Source organism: Diadema antillarum, unplaced genomic scaffold, assembly GCF_040938485.1.
Source record: "Diadema antillarum isolate AM-2024a unplaced genomic scaffold, OU_Dant_1.0 scf00000027, whole genome shotgun sequence".
In the NCBI taxonomy this organism is placed as follows: Eukaryota; Metazoa; Echinodermata; class Echinoidea; order Diadematoida; family Diadematidae; genus Diadema; species Diadema antillarum.
The window spans coordinates 643293-669507 of NW_027270916.1; the positions used below are offsets into that span (position 1 = coordinate 643293).

At 36.1% G+C, this 26215-nt stretch overlaps 1 pseudogene; it reads right to left on the reverse strand.

The window, feature by feature from the left end:
* Positions 1–11957: 11957 nt before the first annotated feature.
* Positions 11958–26215, reverse strand: part of LOC139734790 (quinone oxidoreductase-like) — a 29329-nt pseudogene continuing 15071 nt past the window's right edge.

Genomic DNA, 26215 nt, shown 5'->3' on the forward strand with positions numbered 1-26215 from the left:
TTTGTTAACCCTCTTTCGTATGAGTCGCCTGCACCTAATTAATACTTTAAATCTGTGGTTTGAATTTATTTTGAAGATTGTTATGACTCCCACTTTCTGGCACTAAATTGTACTTTTTATTTTTTGGGGCTTGAAGCCCGCAGGTATACTCATACTTCTTTGATTCCAGGATAATATCTGTATCATATTTCTCCGTTGTTTGCTGCAAATATTTTTCTGTATCAACGCCTTAGAGCTCCTTGATATAAACACTGCAAGTATTTTTCTGTAAATGCAAATATTTTTCTGTATCATCGCCTTAGAGCTCCTTGATATAAACACTGTATATAAATTTTTTTTCTTCTCTCTTTCGAAACAATGATACAGTTATAGTAATTTTATCTATTTCGTAAAAAACATATCATTGTGTGTGTGCTCTATTTAAATACTGTACATTATTTTGGGTTGAACCATGATATGGGTGTGTCTGTGCGTGGTTGGAGGTGTGTGTATGTGGTTGAGTGTGTGCACGTGGATAAGTTAGTGTGCGGTACACGCGCGCGTGTATTGTGTAGTTATTTGAGTTTGTCTGAAGAATATGAGGTATTCATCAATATCATATGAGCTCCCTCGTGGAGACGTAATGAGCTCCTTTATGGAGACAATATGAGCTCCCTCGTGGAGACTTTATGAGCTCCTTTGTGGAGACAACATGATCTCCCTCGTGGAGACGTTATGAGCTCCCTCGAGGAGACTTGGTATGCATTTAATATTCTTGTTTATAACTCTTTAAGATCTATAATGTTTGTTTTATGTTATAAGTGCTGTCTAGGGCAAATTATTTGTATAGGGCCCCATTTCTCTCTCTCTCTCTTCTTTCGATCTTTAAAATAACAACAACAACAACCTATTCTGCTCTTTTTTTATCATTTCTTCCCGTTGCAATGTTTGGCAGCAATTTCTACTCATCTTGAGTTCGACACCATCCAAGTTCTTCAATTTCTCCAATATTATATCGCATACCTGGTTGCTTTCTCGTATTATGTGCATATTCATGGCACTCTAGTTTCGTTGGCAACGCAGACTCTCATAGATATGTCCAGTATTTTCAATGACTGATTTTCTGAATGCACAATTTCATTCCGTATCAAATGATGATTTTTTTAAGTGCTCATGCACACAATTTCAGAATCAAACCCTGGCAGTGGGGTAACTGTACCCGAATAACCCATTTTGATAAGTCTGTTGCTGATAATTTGAATTCATCAGCAATTGAAATACCCCACGATTTTAGCAGTGATTAAAAAGTTTTTCATTCTCATATTTCAAAAATAGGTGAAAATTATGCCCAAAATGTCTCTGTCACAGAAAATCATTTCACTGAATTTCTAGGTCAGCGTTGCCCTAATCTAATTCCATATTTTTGAAGCTATAGATATGAGAGGACTTATATTGTAGTTCTTTTTATAATGAGAGAAATAATTTCGTTCTTAAAGGTGTTCTACAATCAGTTGCTGATCCACTTGCTCATGCTGTTATCGATTTTTAATGGCGTGTTCCCTGACAAAGTGATATTGGCTGAAGTGATTCCGATATTTAAGATGGGTGACAAATTTGAATCAGTATAGTTATCATCCAAGTTCATTGTTATCCTCTCTGTCCAAAGTCTTAGAAAAACTCATTTGCAAGAGAATTATTAATTTCTTTAAGCTGCACATTTTTTTTTTTTGGGGGGGGGGGGGGTAATTCTCAGTTTCGCTTTCGAAATAAATATAGTACTACTCATGCTCTTTTAAATTTCGTTGATAGGATGCCTCACCATTTTGATGATCATTCTCATATAATTGTATTTTCTTGAACTTCTCCACAGCCTTCAACACGATCAATCATGATATTAACTCTACCGCATTATCGCATTCGCATTATCGCACTATGAAAAACGTGTGAAGGCCTTGGAGTGGTTCAAGAGTTGTTTATCTCATAGAAAACAATTTGTTCCAATCAAGGATAACCCATCAATTAGAGAAGTTAAGTGTGGCGTTCCACGAGGAAGTCTTTTATGACCGTTATTATTCAATATCTATAGCAATGATTTTGTCAGGTATCTTAAGTAATTTCCTCACATACATGTTGTTAAATCCAATCTACCCTTAATGATATTGATTATCTTGTTCAAAAAAGTTGATATTGAATTGCAAAAAGTGACAAATCTGTTCAGAGATATTAAGTTATCGCTGAATGTTCAACAACGAAGTATATGATCTTTTAACTGACACTGAACATATAGTTTTGGATGATTCTCATTTACAAAGAGTATCACATTTCTATTTCTTTGGTGTCTTTGTAGGTGATAAACTTTCTTGGAAATTACACATTGATTATGTTTGTAACACAGTCTCGTGTAATACAAATTTAGTTGTTCAAAAAAGACTGAAATTGCATATCCCTCAAAAATCATTACTTATAATATATTCGATCGTCATTTATTGACTTATCTCAATTATGGAGTCCTAGTTTGGGACAACATTCACCAGAACCTGTTGGATAGAGTGTCCCTTTTGCAAAAGAAAGCTCTCCGCGATCTGCTGTTAAAAATGACAGATTTGTTTTTTATTCAATTTAGGGCAGTTTATAGCAACAACTCACTTCCGCCCATCTTCGATTCTATGTCCCTCAAAAATGAGTCATTCCATGAATATCCCACTCGGCGTTCCAATGAATTTCATTTACCTCTTTTACGGACGATTTTTGGTAAGAACACATTTTATTTATAATGGCCCCAAATCATTGAAATTCCTTTGATTATGAGATAAGAAACAAACCTGTTCGTTGTATATATTCATTCAAATGGAGATTGAAGGTCTCTCTATTGCAATTTTATGATTTTACAATATTGAACTAGCTTGCTGGCTTATTTTGTTACCCTTTCGAGGAATTTGTGGTAATTTTTGTTTTGATATAATGCCTCCTATATTTTTGCTCCTATTGTCCTAACACACTTATTGAGCTAGGAGTTGACTCTCTTCATCTTGTTTCCGCAAATATTTCCATTTCCGTGTTCCTTTTCACGCGTCACATTTTTTTTTTCGATATACATCTGTCGAAGACTTCTGTCTCTGTGGTGTGTTCTTGTTTGTTGTGTTGTCTTACCGCCTGTTAGTCTTGTCTCATTCTGTCTTTTCCCATACACAATCTTTCCTATAGTAGATTTATTGTTGTCCAAGTCTCGTTTCATGTTCATTCACGTCTGTGTACAGTATCTGTGTTTGTTTGGTACTCTTTCTTATCAATGGGCTTCCTAACCTTTTTCTCTGTGCTTCTACTTATCTTTTTATATCAATGTCCTTTACCAGAGGGGCCCACATTCTACAAGCTCTGATTTTAGTGGATCCCTCCATGCCTTTTTCGCACTTTGCGTATGGTTTACTTCATCTAGATCACTTCAGTTTTCATGACAATGTAATTATGATTACTATATGGTTCCACAGTTATTTTATGTTCTTTTCATTTTAAATTGTTTTGCTTACCTTATTCTTTGTTACCAAAGAAAGTGAAATGTATATGTTTTTGTCCAAAAAAAAAATAAATTTGAATTACAACTGAATTGAATTGCAATTTCAAATTTCGGCGGTCATTTTGGATACGTCAAAAACCTCAGGGATACAAAATGACCATAATCCATATTCGGATTCAGCACCCTCGAAATAGCTTAACATCATCGTATCTTTTCAAGTTTTCATCATCTAAAAAGAAATGTACAGGAATTATTAATTTTTTGCAGCCATCTTAAATACCTTAGAATCTTCTTCTTCTTCTTCTTCTTCTTCTTCTTCTGATTAGGTCTGCCTCCTTCAATAGGCTGAAGATTCTTGCAGACTGTGCTATTTACTTTATGATAAAGTTTATTTACAGATACCAACAAGTACATAATAAATTTGAAGAGAATAACTAGCCACTGTGATCAATCGTTAGTCGTTTACGGAATGATCCTACAGATGGCGCTGAAACAATTTCTGACGAGAGAATTCCAGCTCCTTACAGTTCTTGGAAAGAACGAATGACGATGCGATTCAGTTCTCGAGTATGGTACCTAATAAGAATGTGGTTGCGTGGCTCTCGTCAACTGAGTAACCTGTTAGACGCTATAGTCCTGTGCTGAAAGATGAGTAAGATTATTGTGTATTTTGTACATCATAACTAGCCTGTCATATTTTTCTCTGCGCTGTTCCAGCTCTTCTCTGGACCATTTCCACTTTGTGGATGAGGTTCTTGGAAGATGGGTCCCAAACTGTGGAAGCATACTCTACAATTGGTCGAACCAACGTTTTGTAGGCTGTGGCTTTAACATCAGAAGATTTTATGCGAAGATTGCGTCTTAGAAATGCAAGGACGTTATAGGCTTTATTGACAGTATTATTGATATGTTGGGTCCACTTCAAATCAGAAGTGATGGTTACACCCAAGTACCGGTACTTCACGGATTCAACAGACTCAAGAGGAACGTTATTTAGATGATACACGTGCTGCACCTTTCTTCTTTTCTTGGATATTGTCAAAACCTTTCACTTATCTGTGTTCAAAACCATCATCCATTTTTTCGCCCAGTCACCAATTTTGTTTAGGTCCTCTTGAAGATTTTGCGCAATAATTATGATGTTGATTGTCAATGGTCATAGGAAATTGCATCATCGGCAAAAAGGCGAGCCTTTGACGCTAGACCGTCAGGCAAGTCATTAATGTAAAGCAGAAAGAGGCAAGGCCCAAGAACCGACCCTTGAGGCACGCCAGATCCTACCGCTATTGGAGAAAATTTGATACCATCCAAAACGACCCTCTGACTTCTTCCATTGAGAAAGCTTTGAACAACCTGAATAACCTCCGTCCTCTTACAGGCACACCAGCAAGACAATCAGAGGTGAGAGAAAGTACACTCCGAGCAACTGAAAACTGTTCAGGAATAAACGTCGTAATAAATTATTACCCGTATCGCCAGTACCGACACAAGAAAATAATGAACCGGTATGAAAACCTTGTGCAGATAAAGACGACAAAACGCTGCCATAACTCTGTAACATCTCATCAAAAAAGATATTTGAATCTCCCATCGTTTCTTCTATGCAACGCGAGGTCACTCAATAACAAATTAGATGAAATGGAAATAGTTCTGAGAGAAAACAAAACCGCTATAGCAGCAGTAACGGAAACATGGTTCAAATCCAATATGCCAACGCACGTCGCAGAAATAGCTAATTACAACTTGTTCACAAAGTCGCGACAGCATAGACAAGGTGGTGGTGTTGCGCTTTACGTGCTGGAAACATGTAACCCAAAACAAATGAAAATTGAAGTGCCCACAGAACTGGAGGTTCTTTGGGTGAAAATGCGACCTCAACGGCTTCCGCGAGCAATTTCGCAACTGATCGTAACAGTAGTATACCATCCGCCAGACAGTGTACTGACAGACAGACTCATCGATCACTTACAGGATACCATGGACCAGATCTTAAGCCAACATCCAGATACTGGCATAGCGATTATGGGAGATTTCAATCAGCTTGACTTAACTACCTTGCTTGCTAATGCAAACTTCACACAAGTTGTCAAGACGCCAACGAGAGATAATAGGATCTTGGACAAGATAGTGACAAACTTCCCTAACTTCTATGACCAACCACTCGTCTGTTGCCCATTAGGAGCTAGTGATCACAACATGGTGGTATGGTCACCGAGTACCCCTCCTCATTATCAAAACTCTACCTCAAAACGAATAACAAGACCACTTAGAGATTCAGAATTGAGGCGATTCGGGTCCTGGATCACAAGCTATGATTGGAGTTCTGTTTTGGACAGCATCTCATCAGACGAGCAGACGGAATCTTTTTATGCCACTCTTAACTCCCAGATTGACCGATTTCTGCCAACAAAAATGACCAGAATACACTGTCGTGACAAGCAATGGGTTACTCCTGTCATCAAATCTATGATCAAGGAAATAGACAAGCTGCTTTCAATAGTGGTGACAAGAAACTTGCCAGGAAACTTGCTAATCGTGTTCAAAAAGAGATACGTAAAGCCAAGCGCAGTTATTACAACGACCGAGTGAAGAAACATAAAAAGGCCAATCCTGCAGAATGGTATAAACAAATAAAAATTATGACCAACATGAGAACTAAATGTCAACTCACACATAACTGTTCCTGGAATTGACAGAGATGACACCGCCGTCATAGCGAATATGATCAATGATGCCTTCTTCACCTCGGTCGCTGAAGATGTACCTGCTATGGACACTAAAGACTTACCTGCATACTTACCTGATCCTTCTCCTCCTCCCCGCGTTGAACCATGGGACGTCTATCAGCAACTTAGGAAGGTGAAGGTTGGGAAAGCTGTTGGTCCTGACATGATACCTTGCCGAATCATTAGAGAATTTGCACTTGAACTTAGTATCCCATTGGCCCATATATACAGTACTTCACTTGCTGAAGGTGCCGTCCCGACGATGTGGAAGAGAGCTGTAGTTGTCCCTGTCCCTAAAACCACTCCTGCGAGTATTGATAAACTCCGTCCAATCTCTCTGACTGATACTTTCGCCAAGGTCTTTAGGGGTTTAGTCTCTAAGTGGCTGATGAAGTCCATTGGATCGCAGCTTGACAACAAACAGTTTGGTAATATAAAAGGATTATCCACTACGCATATTACCTAGTTGACTTATTGCATCACCTTTATCAGCACGCAGAGACCAGTAAAGCTGTATCTACACTTGTCATGACCGACTTCCACAAGGCTTTCGATCGAATCAACCACACTGTTGCCGTCCAAAAGATGATCTCTCTGGGAGTGAAACCTACATTGCTTCGCTGGATAGTACACTTCCTTACGGACAGGAGCCAATGCGTGCGCTACCGTGGTGTCACATCCAAGTGGGCGACTCTAAAGGCCGGAGTACCTCAGGGGACCAAACTTGGACCAATTGTGTTTTTAATCGTCATCAACGATGCGCTACGTGATAGTGATATAGCATATTGGAAGTATGTCAATGACCTTTCCATTGTTGACTCAAGATTCGCCGGAGAGCAACCCCTTTTATTGGAAGCGACTCTCCAGCGTTTAGCCGAATGGTCTACGTCGAATGGAATGTCTATTAACCCCGCTAAATGTGAGAGTCTGTTTCATGAAAAATCCCCCCAACCCATGGCCACTGCAAATTGACCAAGAACCCCTCATACAATCCACGTCTGTGAAATTGCTGGGAGTCCACATTCGTCATGATCTAAAGTGGAATGATCATGGTGATTTTATGATTAAGCGAGCTAACGGACGGATATATCTCATTAGGATTTTGAAAGGATACGGATTGTCAATTGAGGATTTCTGCACCATATACATTGACTTCATTAGACCCCTTGTGGAGTATGCCTGCCCTGTCTGGAATGGTGGCTTAACTAAAGAACAAGTATACTGTTTGGAAAGGGTGTAGAAAAGAAGTCTGAAAATAATCTTAGGCATGAATTCAATTCATCATACGAGACAGCTCTGACTCTCCTGAACTTGTCATCCTTGGCTGACAGAAGGAAACAATTATGTCTGACTTTTGCTGAGAAAATGGTCTCAAATGATAAGGTCTCCTACCTCATACCCCCTTGTAAGAACATTAGAAATCTACGCAAATCAAATGTCAGAGAACAATTAAGATGCAAAACAAAGCGATTCCGTAACAGTTCAGTACCGTATTTCATCGATTTGTTGAATTCACTTTAATCAGGCTGATGATTATATATAGTAAAATTAAGTTGCACATTGGTTGTATGTTACATAATTTATATTTTATTGTTCGGTTGCACTATCTACGAGGCATTATCTCTATAGACCTTTATACCTATCTCGCTCTCTCCTCTCCCTCTCGTTCTCGCTTCTCTCTTCCCATCTCTCTCTCTCTCTCTCTCTCTCTATCTATCTCTATCTCCCCTCTTCAAACTACTTTTATGTGACATAGTGCAAAGCTTTGTAATCACCATACAAATATAGTTCTCAGTGGTGTTCAGAGTACATTGGTTATCATTTGAGATTTGAGAAATTGTTTTCAAATGATAAGATTCCCTGCCTCATACCCCTATGTAAGAACATTAAACATTTACGCAAATCAAATGTCAGAGAACAATTAATATGCAAAACCCAGTGATTCCGCAACAGTTCAGTACCGTATCCCATTGATTTGTTGAATTCTTTTTAATCAGGTTGATAATGTTATATTATTTGTATGGTATATTGTAAAAACTAAGTTGCAGATTGTTTGTATGTTACATAATTTATATCTTATTGTTCGTTTGCATTATCTATGAGGCTTATCACTGCCCGCTTAATTTTTTTTTTCAGTACATGTATAAACAAAATTTGAAAGTTGTTGGAGAAGTAAATGATTTTGTGTGTTTATATATATATATATATATATATATATATATATATCTCCGTTTCCATACACAAGTGTTTGATATCTCTTATGTTATCACTGCCCGCCTAATTCTTTTTTCAGTACATGTATAAACAAAATTTGAAAGTTATTGGAGAAGTATAATGATTTGTGTATTTTTGATATATTTTAGTCTATACGTTTGTGTATGTATATGTGATGGTGACATGAAGATTATGTATAATTTTTCTGGCAGATTTCTCAATGTGTATGTATAAGTGTGTTTGGTTAATTCTGCTATTTTGGTTATCAGGTGGTTTTGTATATACATGTATATATAATTGTGTAGTTTTATATTTTAATCGTAAACTGATTTTATGACTATGTATGTTACCATAAAATGAAATATCACATTGTACAAAATTCTGCAATTCAGCCATCTTCATGGCTGCAAATGAATTTTTGAATAAACCATTACCATTACCATTACCATTACAATCCATTTCAGATTTTTCCCCCTGATCAAGAATGCAAAAGTTGCATCATTCAGATTCAGATTCAATACCCTCGAAATGCAGTAAAGCTTCATTTCTGCGTCCAATTTTTCACCATTTATCAGGAAATGTATAGGAATATCTGATTTTGGCGGCCATTTTGACGGCCATTTTGAATATCTCCAAACCCTCAAAGATGCCAGAGTTGCATCATCTAGATTCGGATTCAGCATCCTCGAAATAGGGGGAAACCATCAAAACACATCGCGCAGACGGGAAAACTTGGTTAGGCCCAAAGTCTGACTTTTGCACCTGGACTAGTCCACCTCTTTGTTTTCCTGGTTTGCGATATATCTGTAAATACAAAAATTGTAAGTCAGGGTACTCAAAGACTCATGAATATTAAAATATGTGTGCTCAATATATCATTTGAGAGAGCATAAGTCAAAGTTTGTCTTAACACGTGCATTCAATCACACACTCCATTGTTTCCACACATTAAGCCTTTGTTTTGGTGTTATTTTCATTATGGGGACTAAGAGCTGTCCATCTCTTTCTTTCTCTAATGCACCGAGGGTCTAAGCCCCCCCCCCCAAAAAAAAAAAACAAAAACAAAAACAAAACAAAACAAAACAAAACAAAAAACAGAAGAAGAAACTGTTGCAAATGGTTTTTCACATTAGATTTTCAAAATCACAATACGCAGAGATGAGTGAATAGATAAGCTTGTTTAATATAATTATTTGAAAGAGCATCAATATTGAAAGTTCATTTTTAACTCAGGTTTATTTTAAACATTGTGTTCCAATCATACGCCAAAAAGCCAAAAAGCCAAAAAAGAGTAGCAAATGGTTTTTGGCATTACATTTCTAAAGTCATGGTACCAAACACGCAGGCATGAATAAATGAATTTGCTTACTGTATCATTTTGAGAGAGTTTATTTTGAATTTCACCATGTGTTTCACTCGTACGCTCCATAACTTCAGCACAATAAACCTTTGTTTTAGGAGTCTTTTATTTCTAGGACGCACTGTATAGAATGAGCATATAAGTATATATTTTCATAGGCATGTGAATGTTGCATGTTTCTTATGTAATGATATATGCATGACTTTTTTTTTTTTATAAGGGGTGTATGTATATGTACATAGATATGTAAATAAATATGTATAATTATACGGAAAGAAGCACATTAAACTGCGCAGCCATCTTTCTGCCATATTACGTAGAAACTGTGCAACTTTGCCAGAAGCAAGTAATTTTGCATAATGGGTGTGCATAATTCGTACTATGTGCCCAAGCACTCGTGCCAACACATCATCTTATCCCCCGCTGTACCCTGGTGCCACCACTCACCAGCGCCTGCCATTATGCACCAGCGAGATGAGTGAAAGACAGATAATGACCACCAGAATGCCTGTTATCATGCATTCCAAAAACAATCCTTCATGTGACACATGGGCAACCCACCTCTGAAAGCCGCCACCAGACCCAAACCCAGATAGATACGCACCCTGCCACAATCCACACCTGGCAAAATACGTGATATTATCTGCTAATCCCGCCACAGACAGCCCCAACACAACCCAAGCAACACACGGCTCTGCCAAACAGGTAACTTTACTCAACTATAGTTTTATTTATTCATTTCTGCTTGCCATTACTTAATTCTTCCATTATATGATATGTTCGCATACGCCAACAACGGTTTTTTTTTGTCTTTTATGTCCTCCATCGTTTTTAATTTTGTAAACGCCCAAAAGTGTTAGCCCCTATAGTATATATATATATATATATATATATATATATATACGTATATATATACGTATATACATGTATATGAATATATACAATCTTACGTTACAAATTTTCAAACATGATATAAGTTATTTCCTTTACACAAATATCAAATTCACTTATGGAATAAGGTTCCGCAAGCAGAAACTTAATGAAAGGGTAGTACCACTCGTACAAATAACTGTCCGATTAATTTCCTTCAGCCGATGTTTTCATTTTCTTGCTCAAGTTGCTGCAAAACCCTTAATATAAGAACATTTACTGCTCCATGAAAAGTTAAGACATCAAGTGAACAGATGTTTCAAAACGTTACATTTTTACATCGTATTACTGTGACATTGATACCCGCATACACCACGTATGACCACATCATTGTATGATTTAATTTGATTCGATTTGATTTGCGTCGTGCACTTTGAAATAAATATGTACGATACCAAGAATTTGTCATAGATAATCAGTGGTCTATGTTCCAAAACGTTTAAATCATATGAGATGCAAAAAGAAAGAAATGCATGATTACAATTTAGAATTTTGGCTCAACTAAACTGTATGGTTCGTTCGGCGTTCGTTACTCAAAAATCTTGGTGTAATGTGACGTATTGATGTAAATTCATGTATGTATATGTCATCAACTTAGATGCATAAGACAGCCATTTAAGAAGATACTTGAAGATGCTTAGTGTGAAGTTGCACCCAATACAGCTGCTAGTATCACGTCACACACTTACTCTGAAGAAAGAAGAATATCTATGTATATAAAATAAAAATATATTCTGTTTTCCTTTAATCACTATACATTGACGCCTCTGTTTTTCTCTCTCAAAACACTACAACAAACGACAGGGCTTTTAGTCTCGAATTTGTACACCAATATTCAAGCAGCTCTATATAAACCGTCTTTTTTTCGTCATAACTAATACGTACGACTAGACATTTTCAAGAGATTTTCACTCTGGTTTAAAGGTTTTCAGTGAGATATTTCCTAGGAAACAAAAAGTATAAGACATTCAGCATTAACTAATTGCAACTAAATATGACACAAGAATCGATCAATTATTAGTGAACTCTATTTCTCTATTTCCAAGCTTCATTTACTACAGTTGAGTAATGGAAGCAGCAGACACCAATTTCCCGTAACGTCAAGTGCTATGGAGAGCCTTATTGGTGGAGGAAAACTGATAACCCCGGGATTTGGCGATGGTACATATTTTGCAATTACCTTGTACTGCACATTACAAAACGTCTACCCATCATATAAACTGTGATGCTAATTTCAATCAACTAGCAGTATTGTTTTGCCCGTTGATCCTTTGCGATTCTCGATGTCCTGGTGACTGGCAATGACTTCATCCAACTTGAACGTCCCACCAATGTAAGGCTTCAACCAGCCATCCTCTGTACCCCCGATAGAGCACTTCATGCATGGTGCTTCTTGCTTCCTGTCAAGGGAATGAAGAGAAATCCACGCAAATAACCAGGCTAATAGCCATGTTTTGTTATAGGCTCGGAATTTCATTAGCTACGTAGCAGCTAGTCTTGTGTGTATGTTGTGTAAGTGTAAAGGATGGTCTCAGTGGGTACACTTTTGTATAACATTATGTTTGTATGTATATGATAATACGTATACCTCACCTTGAGAATTGGGAGATATACCCAACTACTATATAATTGTTAAACAGTCCCATGATTCCAATTATATAGAGTTGGCAAAATGGCCATTTTCTAGCATCTGAAGGCAAAAAAGAGTATTTTCGTTTTTTGTTATCTCACTCGTTATTAAGACTAGATAATGTAATTCCCATCCGTCAATCAGCCTTAACTGCTACTCCTGTATATTATCACCTGATTATCAGCGTATACAAGTAACCTGAAAAAAAAAAATGGTAAAAAAGTACTATGAAATATATGGCACACATTTACATATAGTCTTCTATAGCCACATAAACTGGTGATCAGGGTATCATGAAACAATACAAGTCAACATACATCTGTACTGCATAGTCCCTTTAAGTGAATCAAGTTAGATTTCTCTAGAAGTTCAGATTTGTCTTTGGGCCACAAACGTCGTCCAATATTTTCAGACAAGAATGTTCGCAGAAATTACATTACTTAAAATCCGCAGACCTTTAACAAAATGCACCTCCAGGCATGAGCAAAATTACGAAAGCTTTACCGTGTCACAAAAGAAGAGAGCACTTCCGGTTACTGTGCTTTCTTTTGTGACCATGTCCTGCGGTGGTACAAGTCGCTTTTCCTCTTTTGCCCACAATCTGTCCGGGAAATAAAGCATCATAGGAAAGGAGAATGTCAAATCAATAATATTAATTGCCAAAGTAGTGTCCATAAAGAAACATGACATGGTTATTCAAAGTTATCTCAGAGCTATTCGTAATAGGCAACTACATCAAGTTAGAAATTATGGATGTGGTAATCATTGTCACTATCTCGTTTCTATTTACATAAGTATCACGATTTAGACATGTATTACGTGGATGCTAAGAAAGTATTAAGAAAGCAACCACGGGACAGACGATTGTAATTTCTCTCTAAATGCCCAAGCGATGGGGATAAACCTGCCGTGCTCAAGGGTTAGCGCTGCAACCAGGGGACTCAAAATACAGACTTCAAATTGACCCATAACAACTCCTCAAATCATGCTCTAGGTGAGACTATTCATTTGATTTTGCTTCTGCTGTTTTACCACTAATTACTTTCACTTTTTCGTAACCATGACAACGTACCACGATGTGACCATGCTTGCTGATGAGCTCCAGATCCATATCAAAGTTAACGTCGACATTAGTTTCAAGGATTACATTAACACCCATTGGACCGATGGCATTCTGTAAAAGAACGGGTATAAACAAAATCGTTGCAGTATTCAGAATCTGTCAAAGCTCATTCAACTCAGGGAAACTTAAAGTAATACTTTAGAATTTATTATGGATGGCAAATTATGCGTTGATAAAGATCAATGACAGTCTCAAAATGCGTGATTCTTTCTGACTGACGTTCAACGCTGTGTTTCACTGTTTCATTTTGTGATGAATCGCACATTTTTCTTTTCTTGTGACAACCGCGAATAAGATTTCTGGCATATCCAGTAGAAAATTCTGAGATATTGTGTATAATTTTAGTCTTGACAGAGAATTTAGGGAATCAGGTTAAAACTTTGCAAAAACTGTATGTGTCGAGCATTACCGGTATTAAAAATGCACAGAGTTCAGACACTATGTCTTCCTTCGTTAGTATTTTCGCCATGAAAAAAAAGAGAATGGCAAATGGTATAATAAAATCATTTTGCGAAATCAAAATTAGAATAGACTTTCAAAGGCTTGAGTATGAGTTCAAAAATGTAAACTATATCAAACCAACAAAAGTCACTGCAAAATCATATCATGAGTTAACATTTGGTAAAATTTTAGATTCATTGTCACACCAAACCATATCAAGTATATAAAAGGAGAATTTCACAAAGTTAAATTGGGGTGGGTGGTCCACATTGCTTTCGATATCCACTTATTAATGTGTGTTGCCCTCAATGTCATCCGGAAGCGCTGACTTATTCTTGTGATTGGAAGTTGTAAAGAAATTGTTGAGTTCTCTTCATGATCGGTTGGCAGATGACTATCAACCATAACTTTAGCTATTCAAAACTCTTGAAGGGATTGCCTGATATTCCACAAACTTTCAAGGCTGTGTTTTGCATAGGCTTTCTACATGTAGGCCTACTAAATTTTCAGACATGTTTGGGACTATTTTGCTGACTATACTGACATTCTTCTATAATGATATATCGGATGTACTGTATATATATAGTTCAACAAACAATCATAACAGTATTAAGAGAGGTCGTTTAGGAAGGGTTTATGAGAGAATCCATTGTCTAGATCCACATAGCAATGCTAACTATATATGTTACAATTTTGAAGTTCTACCTATGTAATGGTACCACGTATTACGCACCACATTACATACACACGCACACATAGAATACCTGAGGAAAAGAAAGGCCCAAATCCAGTGGAGAAATTTCAAGAAAATGATATTTTGAAAATGCCAAATAAAATCCGAATATCTTGATTTTTCAGTTATTGGAATGTTATACATGCAATTAATAAGGTAAAACAGTCCTTTGAACGACCAGCAGCTACTAGTATAATCATTTGCATTACTTGGCAAAGGTTCTCCAAAGATGACAACCGAGATTTTACTTCGGCCGTCCTTATAATAAAGTATTCTATTGTACATTATGTAGCCTATGCATATTCTAGTTCGTGTCCTCGAGTTTTCTAACTATACAGTGATACAGTATCACCTGATGTGTAGTGTTCTTTATTCATTCCCAAACAGAGAGAAGTAACAGACATATGCATGTGTCATTGATACACTTCTAATAAAAGTTGTAATGGCCATGCCTTGTGCTGTCGTAATTGTTCGAATGATTTACTTCTTTCCATAAAATTATGCTGTCATATGAATCTGTTAAATCAGATTCATATCAATTATTCATATTGATTCATTTTAATTCATCTGCTCTGGTCCTCCAAGACTTGCAGTAATACCCCTTTGTTTGAGTCCTATGATTTATCTAATTTATTTGCCGTGTTTGTTGATTATATCTCAGTTCTGAACCTCAACTGAAGATTACCGGTGAAAATATCTCTTTAGTGTCTGTATCTTTATGTGCATCACCATTCATTGCTATTATTACCTGCACTTACAACAGCGTCACGTTCTTTTTTATGCAAATGTTTCTGACATTTTCTTTTTAATTAGCAATGAAGGATGTAACTGTGTCTATTGTTCATCTCAAGTGTTACAGGAGGATGATGTTAAAGCTTGAAAATGTATTAAGATGATCAAGAGGATTGTTTTAGAAGTAGGGCCTTACAGGGTGCAGAATATGATGCATATTTTCATAAAGTATTGAATAAGTAGTTTATGTACAGACCAAAAGGCAACAATGGAGTTCTATTGCAATGACCTTTAAAGGGTACCCCACATCATACAATCGCTACTCTTTATGGGAGTCTTCGAGTTTAACAATTGTACATTTGCATTAAATTGTGAAAAGCAAAGCTAATGATTTATCTTATTGTGGTGTATTGAATGGTTAAATACGATAATTCGTGCATCATACAGACCTCTTTTGTCTTCTGCTCAACTTTACATCTTTGCAAATAATCTAGTTTGTCCTCTGATACGAAATTGATCTAAACTTGATCTTAAAATAATTACTTTTCAAAATCTTCGAGTAATATTTTGTAAAAACATGCCTCGATTGAGAATTTATTTGAACGAGAGGATTCAAAACAAAACAAAAATAAACGGATAACGTCTGAATTAATCTTGGAAGGAAAAAATACACATATTCTTAGCTCTTGCATCCGTCGCGAGATATTTCTGTTATGTTAAAAAACCATCTAAATCTCAGAGTTTCTTCACAAGGTAACATTTAACGCTGTTTTCTTTGGACATAGGCTAAATTTTAATTTATCTTGCTGCTCACCCTTGTTCCCCTCAATGTGATTTACAATCAAGAGAAACAAAATTGAGACTCTAGTCGAAGACTGATTTGTCGTGTCATGCAATTGGTTCTTTCGTGGACATGGGAAATGAATTCACATCAACCAAATAACTTAATTATCTGTATGCTACATGAGATTTATCTGTTTACTATATGAAATGAATCTCATTTTTCATCAGTACTCGTCATCGAGGAAATTTTGTATTGTTACTCTTGTAGGTTTAAAGACGTGGAGAATATTGTTAAAATATCATATCGAAAGATATCAAAATTACAAAATACTAAATTTGGAAAGGAGAACATTACGGAAAGTCAAGCTGCAAGATAGAGGTTCTTTCATTTATCTATCATTTTTTCTTGACTTGATGCGGAAAAGGCAGTTATATATAATAAAACGAAGTCAAATAACTAAAATGTATACCTTTATTTCTTTTCTGAAATCAACAGCCTTATAGTCGAAAACTTCATCTGCTCCCATCTCTTTAACAATCTGGCGCCCTCTCTCGGTGCCGGCTGTGCCGAATATTTTCGACGCACCAAGTCCACGCGCGAGCTGAATTCCAGCCAGACCCACCTGTGGGAGATAAACAAAAATAGGCGTATTTGTTCCATTTTCTAGTTCTCAGTACTCTTAACACATCAATTTTCATAAAGTCATGACAAATTACTCATCAAACTTTCTTTCCGAAGGAACTATATATTTGAAAATTCAAAGGTACTCAATCAAAGTTAAACATAGGGTTGCTAAAGAAAATGAGTGTATCTAAATATAAAGACAAATGTGTTACAAAAGGAAGCGTTATAGAAACGTTCTTGCAACTGTCCTGAGAAATGCTGCAAGAAATTATTATAGTCATCTGTTTGAAAGTCAAATTAAAGAAGAATAAAAACCAAACTTAAAACTCAATCAATTAATTGTTATATGGTAGACATAGATGTAAGTCCCAGTATGTGGAGAAGTTGCGTGTAGAAGATGATGGCGGTGAAAAGGTTCTGATGTCTCAGACGGAAATATGTAAAGCTTTTAATAGCTTTTTTGTAAATGTTGGACAAGATTTATTTGGGAAGATTATTCATACAAATAACACAAAATCTTTTCAGGAGAGGAATATGGCTTTAAAAAAAAAAATCAGTAATACAGTAAGTAGTTAGAAATCACTTTGTTAATTCAGACACGAGAAAAGCATTCGGCTTTGATAATATTCTGGCCCAATTGTTAAAAGACGGCGCAGACATAATTGCCCTTCCATTGTCATATATCTTTAATATGTCTTGGATTGTAGGAATTTCCCTGATGCTATGGAGATTGCAGAAGTTAAGCCTAATCATAGAAAATAAGGTGAAAAGGATGTTCTTGTAATTATCAGCCAATATTAAGAGATAAGCCAATCAAAGGTTGCTAAATTTCTTTGAAACTAATGATTTGTTCTACGTATATTATGATGAACAGTATGGTTTCATAAGAAAAACAAATAGTACAGAATTATCTCCTGTTAGTTTAGTTAATGAGATGTCGCAATTTGTGGATGAAGGTAGAATAACACAGAAATTATGTTTATTGATTTCCGGAAAGCATTTCATACTATAAATCATGATACATTGTGCAGTAAATCAAAACATGATGGAGTCAGGGGCGTACTTTTCCAGTGGCTGCGAGGCTATTTGAGTAATAGATATAAATATCTTAGTTATGATGGGAAAATGTCTCCCAGACAAGTTATTATTTGTGGTGTTCCTCAGGAATCTGTTTTAGGCTCAACGCTGTTTCTTAACTATATTAATAATTTCCTCGATTCAACTGATTTCTTTAAATTCTGGACTTTTGCAGATGACACTAATTTTTTTCATACTTTCCCATTCAAATACAGCAGAGTAGATATGTCTCAAGTCAGTGTGAATCTTTGTGAGGTAGTTAACTGGTTTATATACTGAATTGACGATTAACTTATCAAAACTGAAAAAAAACCCCGAACTATATCATTGCTAGGGGAAGGCATAGATTGGTCAAGTTCGAAGGGGAATTACAATATAGCAAATGATGTGATTACAGAAGTAGATGTTGTATTGTTGGCCTGCATATTCACATTTGAATTGGAAAACTCAAATGGAAAAGGTAAACAAAAAAAAAAAACATGAAAAGGGTTGATGTATTATTTTGACCGAGGAATTATGTGCCAAGGTGTATTTTGATACTGATGTAACATAGTAAGACACTACTGCAACCTCATCTTGAATATGGAGTAGAAGTTTGGGGGAGTACTTATGAATCAAGTTTAAAGTGTCTGTATGTTACCCAAAAGAGAGCAGTAACAGCAACTTCTTTCAACTTTATTATGAGAGCATCAATGCCAATATTTCAAAATCTATGGTTTCTCAATATTTTTCAATAACATAAGCTGCAATATGTGTCTGTTCTTTTATATGATATAAATTTTTAACTGGTAATCTGCCTCATTCAGCTTCTAGACATTTCTCATTTGTATCCCATTGATATAATACTAGAAGTAATACACACAAAAAAATAAATTTGCCTAAAATTAAGACTAATTACAGAAAGTTTTCTTTGTCATTTGTTGGTGCATCTTTACGGAATGACATGCCGTTACCCATATGGGAGTGCAGCTTAACATACTCATTCCGTATCATATAGATCTCTAAAATCACATTTGTTGGCTGTGTAGTACCCAAAGTGATTTCAGGTGATAACGCCAATTTTACGGCTGAATATGTGAAATTATGTTTATATAGGTATATATATATATATATATATATATATATATATATATATTCATATATTCTTCCATTTAAGTATTATCTCTTTTTAATAGTAGAGTGTAGTCATACTGGGTGTGTGACGTGCGCGGTCACGGGAACAATTGTAGTGCAGAATACAGTGTGAACACACACAAATTAAAAGAGAAGAGCAAAGTAAAAGTGCAAATAAAAACCAAATGTCTTGATATTTTAATGGAGGATGACTGACGAGAGGCGGTGCTTGAAGACCTCAATGGATGTCATTGCTTATTGTATTATAGTTACTAGTACATTATTTTAGACCAACATAATCATGTAATTACACTTATACTCGAACATGTATTATCATATCAAGTTTTCAACTCAAATATATTATGATGTGAATATAGATGCGAATATATTCATATTTCATGTATTTTCAAACTAGAGATATTCATTGTTGAATATGGAAAATAAACTTCAACTTCATATCCCCATGTCAACACAAGGGCCCGTGCAATTAAACATGCCATTTGACTGCCTTTTAGCATGGACGTCCCCTTTGAAAAAGAAGCTCGAGCCCTATTTGACATTAGCAAGAATAAAATCAAACGAAACAGAATGATATTTCTTTCCTATCAGATAAGATAAACAGTTATAATTGATACAGTGATAATTTGCTATATTCGTAAGTGACTAGGTTGCAATCATGCTATTGCAGTTTAGATTCATTTAAAAAGATAAGATTGGGTGTGTGTATGCATAAGACTCAATAACTATGGCTGTATCGAAAGATTGAGTTATCGAACACGTATTCAAGATCATCGATTTTTTTTTTAAGATGTAAAATCTCATGGGGTGTCAATCGTGTGTATTCATCTGTATATATAAGTTTAAAGACCCAAAAATATGAGAAGTTTGTTGTACTCGGAAATTAAGACATGCTTATTAATTTTTTATCAAAGATGAGACACATTCTATCTCACAAAAAATTGGGTGAAATTTTGAATGACGGCTTCAGTTTTTATTTGTTTGATTTCCCATTTAGTAAAAATCATACATAAACAAAGAGTACATGTATTTGAACAGAGATCCATATACAGCGTGTCCCAGAAAAAACGAAACCGAGTTTCATTGCAATTCTTTGCGATCATAATTACATATTTGCTTTATGAGTTGTACATGGATTGAAAGATACACTTCTCTTCTTTCATTTGATGCACAACTCATTGTTCAAAATTCCTGCATGACTGAGTTAGAACAATAGACAGTAGTGCTACTAAATTTTCATTTGCACGAGCAAATGTCGACTTTGAATGAGTTTTTCAGACTTTTTCAGCAATCTTTTGCAAAAAAAAAATAAAATCATAGCCTTATTATCCATTTTTTTTTCTTTTCATATGATATCCCATGCGTCAAAAATGATCAACGCCTGCTCTAGAAAACTGAATTTGAAAATATGCTTCCATCTTACCCAGATGGATAGATAATAAATAAGGAGCCAGTTAGCTTTCCCGATATGCCCAACTTGGCAGATAACAATGGCCTTCATGCTTCAATGAATTTACATAAACATGAAGGGAGGGGGTAAAAGAGATTGTTACACATGATCATGAGCTTGCCTGACCATGCAGCTAACTACAGAGCAAAGGGTGTTGGTGTTCATCAGCGGAATGATTGGGAAGGTGGGGTGGGAGAAACGGACCGAAAAAAACCTTCCGAGCCCCCCCCCCCCTCCCGAAAAAAAGACAGAGTATAAAATATTAAACAAATTACAATTAGATCAAAGAATTCAAAGATAAGTTATTTCCATCTTAAGAGAAAACATGATCAGGAAATCTGCCATCTGAAGCAGGTACTTGATAGTTGATGGCAGCCTGAAAAAAAAAAATACACTTAATGAACACACAAACACAAATGGGAAACTAAATTTTTGTTCAAACTTGTCCTGTGGTAACTGAACGGAATCAACAAAGGACAACGACTGAAAGAAGGAATGAAGCAAGGTGAAAGACTGAGCGTAAAGATTAGTGAATTAAGTTACATAAAGTATATATAGGTGCAATTTAGCATGTGCTTGTATTATTACTGAAGATCAGTAGAATATGTTACATGAGTAGCCTATATTCTGCTACAAGAGCTGGTCTTCCGTATGGATGTAAGGAGGGACCACTTCACACAGTGTTTTGCCTCTGTTAGACGGGAGGGTATGATTACACACAACATTCTCAGTGAGACCCGAAAATCGAACCTGGGTCCTTTGGATCGTGAAGCAGACGCGCTACTGACTGAGCTAAATCACCGCCCACTGAGCTAACTCACCGCCCGAATATAAACTATTAAAAGAAAAATGAAAGCATTACCACATATAGTACAGCGTTGTAGTAAATCTATATTGCTGTCACCTACTACTGAAATGCTCATCTTTTTCTTCATTGGGAACAGTGTTTAAATATTAACCATTCTTTTTTATATCAGATTAAATCTGTGGTGTTGATTAGACGGTTGATAAAGATAAGGCCTATATTATATCTATATACAGTATTTGTGGTTTTGCTGTTTATGTCAATAAAGGGGTCTCAGTGCTATCAATGCATAGATCCGGTCTTAATGATTTTGATCGTATTTTTAAATGTACAGGACTACCCACTTCTTTGAAAACGATCAGAACTGTACGTTATAATTTCTAAGGTAAAGAATAGAGAGGAGTTTTCATGGAGACAGGTTTTTGGACATTCATGATATTAAAAAGTGAAAATTGTGGAACTAAGTTTTTGGTTTAGACTTCTGGCATTGACATGAGATATTAAAACTCAGAGATCGAGAACCTGAGTATATTGCTGTGTGAGTACATGACGTAATATTGGGATACACTGAATTTAACAATGCTTGGTTCTGATACATGGTCAAAAACATGTCTATTTAGCACATTCGTTACTTTGAGCTACACATGTACTGCTATAATTGACTCGGAAATGCCTGTTATTTAAAGATATCGCAAACTGATAAATATCTGTCGTGTACCCAGACTTCTTGTTACAATAGTATGAGCAATTAGTTTGGCGATTTTTATCTGATCTAAAGGCAATATAGACACGTCGGAATCCGAAGTGCTATCCCTACTGTAGTGAGCAACCCTTGAAACGCCAGGCGGCGATCCCAAGTATAGGTCTACCGAGGCTCTGGGCGCAAACATAGACAACAACCGATGGAGCACACAGAAAAGAAGATGAACCAACGGCAACGGGGACAAAGCAAGTACCACTTATACAAACACCAATGACTTGCTAGTTACTATCATCAGCAAATTAGATGATACCAACAAAAAAGTCAATGATATCAATAGCAATCTAACATCTAGATTGGACATGGCCCTCAAGGAAATAGTTAAGTGAGAACAGGAAAACAGTGACATGCTCAAAGACAAACAAGAGAATGAGTACTAGAAATGTCGCTATGGCGACTGGTATGCCTCCGCCATAATGCATGATTCTCCTAATAGGTCTATAGTACATGTGGACAATGTGTGATTACATTTTCACAAAATTGGCAAAATATTAAAATGACATGTTTGTCACAAATGTATTGAATGTTACCTTCCTTGACCTATGTTTATTGGATGAATAGGAGATCATGTATTTGGGGATTTAAGAACTTTAACTTGACTTTGACCATTTCATATTAGTTTATGCACTGAGTAATTTTCAAGGTATGGAGAAGAAGCGCAATTTCTGTATTGAACAGTAATTGTTATCATTTTCATCTGGCCTTTGATTTATAAGAGAAGCACTGTCAGGCAGAACATACATGAATTCAGCATGTACTAAGTTTCAAGATAACTTGAGCACTTCCGAGATATGGAGAAAAAAGTAAGTTCAGCACTTTCACTTGATCTTTGACCTTTTGACCTTTGACCTTCTTGGCAAAAAAAAATCCTAGAGAATCTCTATTGGGTTAGACATGCATACATCAAGTTTAAAAAAAAATATCCTGCTGGCATTGCAAATATAAGGAAAATAGTAAGATTTTGAAGTATTGCCCTTGACCTTTGACCCCATGACCCTAAATTCCCTAGATAACCACTGCCAGTCAGTAGATGCATATACACTATGTTCCATGAAGATACTTGAACAATTTCCAAGATACAGAGAAAAAAGTGAAATTTTAACATTTTACTTGACCTTTGACCTTTGACCTTTTGACCTCATGACCCCAAACTTTCACCAGAGAATCTTAATTAGGTAGTACATGTATACACTAAGTTTCAAGAAAATATCTTCAGGCATTGCATAGATATGGGGGAAATAGTACAATTTTAAGCATTTGACCTTGACCTTTTGACCTTTGACCTTGAGCATGTGCACCCAAAGTTGATAGGCACAACTTCACCCCCTAATACACATACATGCCAAGTTTCATTAGGATACCTCAAAAGGTTTTGGTAGTTACCCTGTCCACAAAATTCATTACGGACGGACGGAAGGACGGACGGACGGACGGACGGAAGGACGGACGGACGGACGGACGGACAACCCGAAAACATAATGCCTCCGGCACCACTTCGTGGCGGAGGCATAACGAGGTAAGCGAATTGACTGAGAGAATGAAGGAGCTAGAAAATGAAAATGACAAATGAAGAGCGCTTTGTTGATCCTGCAGCCAGAGAAATGAGATGTGCAGCTGTATTCTTTGGCTTCCATGGGGGTGCGAGAAGGTAAATTGTGAAGGTCTGATCCAGAACTTTGCAACGTCACATCTAAATTTTGAGGGACACGATTTAGAATTGAGAGAGCACACCGCTCCCCAGGCCAAGTTTCACGACGAGGGGCTCCACGTCCAATCAACAGAAGCGCCATACTTCTAATGCCAGAAAATTTTTGAAAGACAGACCGTACAGCTACGAGGAGAAGGAGAGCCGCATCTTCATCGATGAAATGTTGCCGATAGAGATCAGGAATGAGCGGAAGAAGCTAGCAAAACACGAGACAGAAACTGAAGGAGCAACCTGGAAAGGACTATTTCAAGTACCAGTGAGGCTGTTCTACCGGGACAAGGAGACAAAGAAGGAGTCGAATACAAGAAGTGACACTTACAGGACCTGGCAACTGAAAAGAGATGTGTAGTAACAAATTCGGACAAACCAGAAGAGAAAAAAAAATGAATGTACAGTTAAATATTAGATCAAGATTTAAAAAAAAAATATTGTACGTGAAACTCTTGAATAATCAGGCACAGAGAAAAAATATTGTTATGATGGGAATCAAACTCACTCCCACTGTGCAAAGCACCACATGAACACAGTGAAAGATGTTGAGGGAATAACCTCGTGCAAATTAGATATTTCTTTCTTTTTCTTTAGATCATTGTTACTGTTATGATTCTTGTTACATATAGTGGGACAAAGAATGAGATTTTCCATTTTGGATAATGGAGTTAGAATTGATGACTCATAATGTTAGAGGTTTAGAGAACTTCAAACCAGGAAGCGATATCTTAATTTTCTTTTTAAGCCTAAAAGGGACATCATACTATTGCAACAAACTCATTCAACTGAGAAGGCGGAAATCTGTTGGAGTAGTCAGATTAGAGCAAACATAATATTTAGTCATGGGACGTTCACAAGCAAAAAAAATTTTTATAATATGAAAAGATCATCTGATATTAAGCTTATTGACTCCTGTAAAGGTAACACCTGATGATTTGTACAGATCAAAGTTGAAATTTATGAGAACATTTTTATAGCCAATATTTATGCACCGAATAATGAAAAAGATCAGGTAGAGGTTTGGACAAATGTTTATTCACCATTGCAAGAGTTTAATGATGAAGGGCGCATGAGTTTGATTGGAGGAGATTTTAATCTTATTCAAGACTTGGTCCTTCATAGACAAGGGGGTGCTATGAAGTCAATTTGGAAGCATGCATGTGCCCTGATAGATAGACTGAAAGATAATTTTAGTCTCGTTGATATGTAGAGTTAAAAACAAAACAACGAAAAGGTTTACTTGCAGACGGTACAACCCATATGAGCAATCGAGATTAGACATTTGGTTGATAAAGATTGTTTATGGAACGATGTGATGAAAAATGATATAATACCATGTGTATTATCTTATCATGATTATGTCACATTACACCTTCATGTTTAAATAAACAGAGAATTGGACCGTCACATTGGAAATTTAATGATAGCTTACTAGACAATCTAGAATATGTTGAAAACTCTTCGCGCTAAGTTTCCAGTGTGGGTTGATGAATATGAAGATAGAGACGGTAAAGAAAATGTGAAAAGGAACAATTCAGGCAGAAAAGTAATAATTATTTCTTATTATATTAATGTTTCCGTATTAATGTCCTTAGAAACGTCAGTATTAAGCGCTCTATAAGTGTTATTTCATTATTATTATTATCATAATTATTAGAGAAAAGTCAGGCTGAAAGTACGAGTCGTTATCAATGTTTTGAATACAAATGAAGGAAAATAAGAAAACAAGCAAATATTCATAAAGTTTATCAAGATTCATTCCACGAATTTTTCAAGGAACAATGACGATTACGCAGGAAGCTGTATGGACTATATTAATCAAAGTAAAATAAAACACCAATGAGCAGATTCGGGAAAGACCTCATATGCGAAAGAACTTTAACATGTGGTGAAGTCAAAGAGGAATTACTTAAATGGCAAGAAACAAAACTCCAGGAAATGATAGGCTCACAGCAGAGGTTTATGAAACATTCTGGCATGTAGTCTGTAAATTCAAAGTTGGCTCTTTTAATTCTGCCTATAATGATCAATTCATGTTATTTTCACAAAAAATAAGGGTCAAAAATCAATATCCAAACCCAATAAGGATAAATTATACTTGAAAATGGAGGCGAATCACTCTGATTAATGTTGATGCAAAAGTTCTTTCAAAATGTTTGGCCAAATGGATTTTCAAAGTAATAAAAAGTTAATAGATAGTCAACAGACTGCTTTTGTGTTTTTGTAAAAGGAAGATATACTGAAGAAAAGATCAGATCTTATTTTTTATGCCGAAAAAGATGTATTAGGTATCATATTAGGATAGGATCTCACAAAGTCATTAGACTCATTCAGTCATGCATTCATTTTTCAATGATTGGAAGCCTATAACTTTGGGCCCTCAATAATACAGTGGGTAAAAACCCTTTAAAATGACATACAAAGCTGCGTGCTTGTAAATGGATACATTACAGGTTATTTCCAAATTAGCAGAGGAGTTCGTCAAGAGATCCTTTTGTTCATT